Source organism: Littorina saxatilis, linkage group LG3 (genome assembly GCF_037325665.1).
Source record: "Littorina saxatilis isolate snail1 linkage group LG3, US_GU_Lsax_2.0, whole genome shotgun sequence".
Taxonomy (NCBI): Eukaryota; Metazoa; Mollusca; class Gastropoda; order Littorinimorpha; family Littorinidae; genus Littorina; species Littorina saxatilis.
In genome coordinates this window covers 66,298,178-66,300,677 of record NC_090247.1, presented here as the reverse complement: position 1 = coordinate 66,300,677, position 2,500 = coordinate 66,298,178, and the positions used below count along the sequence as shown (strand labels likewise).

The following is a 2,500-nucleotide window of genomic DNA, read 5'->3' as shown; positions in this document are numbered from 1 at the left end:
ACAATATACTTTTGGAAACACCCCCCCCCCCCCCCATAAAATGAACTGATCCGCCCCTGAGTAACATCGGGGTAATACACCCACAGATTCCAACAAAAATGGCCTTGAAAGACCGTCGAATAGTTGTTGAGAATACCCGAACAGTTATTTTTTTCTGAACAAGTATTCTGCGTAGGAAAACCGTAAAATATCGTCAACAATTATTCCACAAAAGTGACATGTTGTTATACTTTTACGGATGTTTCACGCACAAAGCGAATCTCTGACTTACTCAGGCGTACTGGTACAGACAACGACTTTGAAAAAGAACTCATTCTAACATGTTTCTTGCTTTTATTACATTTAGTCAAGTTATTTTGTTTTTGTTTGTCAACGGTAACCCCGATACAGTACGAGCGCATCTTCTCTTTTTACATGTAGTCAAGTTTTGACTAAATGTTTTAACATAGAGGGGGGAATCGAGACGAGGGTCGTGGTGTATGTACGTGTGTGTGTGTGTCTGTCTGTGCGTGTGTGTGTGTGTGTAGAGCGATTCAAACCAAACTACTGGACCGATCTTTATGAAATTTGACATGAGAGTTCCTGGGAATGATATCCCCGGACGGTTTTTTCTTTTTTTCGATAAATACCTTTGATGACGTCATATCCGGCTTTTTGTAAAAGTTGAGGCGGCACTGTCACACCCTCATTTTTTTTTAATTAAAATTGATTGAAATTTTGGCCAAGCAATCTTCGACGAAGGCCGGACTTCAGTATTGCATTTCAGCTTGGTGGCTTAAAAATTAATTAATGACTTTGGTCATTAAAAATCTGAAAATTGTAAAAAAAATATTCATTTTTTAAAACGATCCAAATTTACGTTCATCTTATTCTTCATCATTTTGCTGATTCCAAAAACATATAAATATGTTATATTCGGATTAAAAACAAGCTCTGAAAATTAAAAATATACAAATTATTATTAAAATAAAATTTCCGAAATCGATTTAAAAACAATTTCATCTTATTCCTTGTGGGTTCCTGATTCCAAACACATATAGATGTGATATGTTTGGATGAAAAACACGCTCAGAAAGTTAAAAAGAATAGAGATAAAGAAAAGCGTGCTATCCTTCTCAGCGCAACTACTACCTCGCTCTTCTTGTCAATTTCACTGCCTTTGCATCGAGCGGTGGACTGACGATGCTACGAGTATACGCTCTTGCTGTAAAAATGCAGTGAGTTCAGTTCCATTCTGTTAGTTCGACAGCTTGACTAAATGTTGTAATTTCTTGCTCTGAACACGACGATAACTTTTAGGGTATATGGTCACTGTTACAGGGGTGGTGTCTGATTGTACCAATGATCAAGCGTGCTCTGAACACGACGATAACTATAAGGGTATATGGTCACTGCTCCAGGGGTGGTGTCTGATTGTCCCAATGATCAAGCGTGCTCTGAACACGACGATAACTATAAGGGTATATGGTCACTGCTCCAGGGGTGGTGTCTGATTGCCCCAGTGATCAATCGTGCTCTGAACACGACGATAACTATAAGGGTATATGGTCACTGCTCCAGGGGTGGTGTCTGATTGTCCCAGTGATCAAGCGTGCTCTGAACACGACAATAACTATAAGGGTATATGGTCACTGCTACAGGGGTGGTGTCTGATTGTCCCAGTGATCAAGTGTGCTCTGAACACGACGATAACTATAAGGGTATATGGTCACTGCTACAGGGGTGGTGTCTGATTCTCTGAACACGACGATAACTATAAGGGTATATGGTCACTGCTACAGGGGTGGTGTCTGATTGTCCCAGTGATCAAGTGTGCTCTGAACACGACGATAACTATAAGGGTATATGGTCACTGCTACAGGGGTGGTGTCTGATTGCCCCAGTGATCAAGCGTGCTCTGAACACGACGATAACTATAAGGGTATATGGTCACTGCTCCAGGGGTGGTGTCTGATTGTCCCAGTGATCAATCGTGCTCTGAACACGACGATAACTATAAGGGTATATGGTCACTGCTCCAGGGGTGGTGTCTGATTGTCCCAGTGATCAAGCGTGCTCTGAACACGACGATAACTATAAGGGTATATGGTCACTGCTACAGGGGTGGTGTCTGATTGTCCCAGTGATCAAGCGTGCTCTGAACACGACGATAACTATAAGGGTATATGGTCACTGCTACAGGGGTGGTGTCTGATTGTCCCAGTGATCAAGCGTGCTCTGAACACGACGATAACTATAAGGGTATATGGTCACTGCTACAGGGGTGGTGTCTGATTGTCCCAGTGATCAAGCGTGCTCTGAACACGACGATAACTATAAGGGTATATGGTCACTGCTACAGGGGTGGTGTCTGATTGCCCCAGTGATCAAGCGTGCTCTGAACACGACGATAACTATAAGGGTATATGGTCACTGCTACAGGGGTGGTGTCTGATTGCCCCAGTGATCAAGCGTGCTCTGAAACCGACGATAACTATAAGGGTATAATTATGGTCACTGC

The 2,500-nt window shown here is 42.4% G+C and overlaps 1 protein-coding gene across 1 annotated transcript in view; it reads left to right on the top strand.

Annotated features, from left to right (window-relative positions):
* The window catches only part of LOC138963019 (uncharacterized), a 25,180-nt gene that overhangs the window by 789 nt on the left and 21,891 nt on the right, over positions 1–2,500 (top strand). The window lies entirely within an intron of this gene.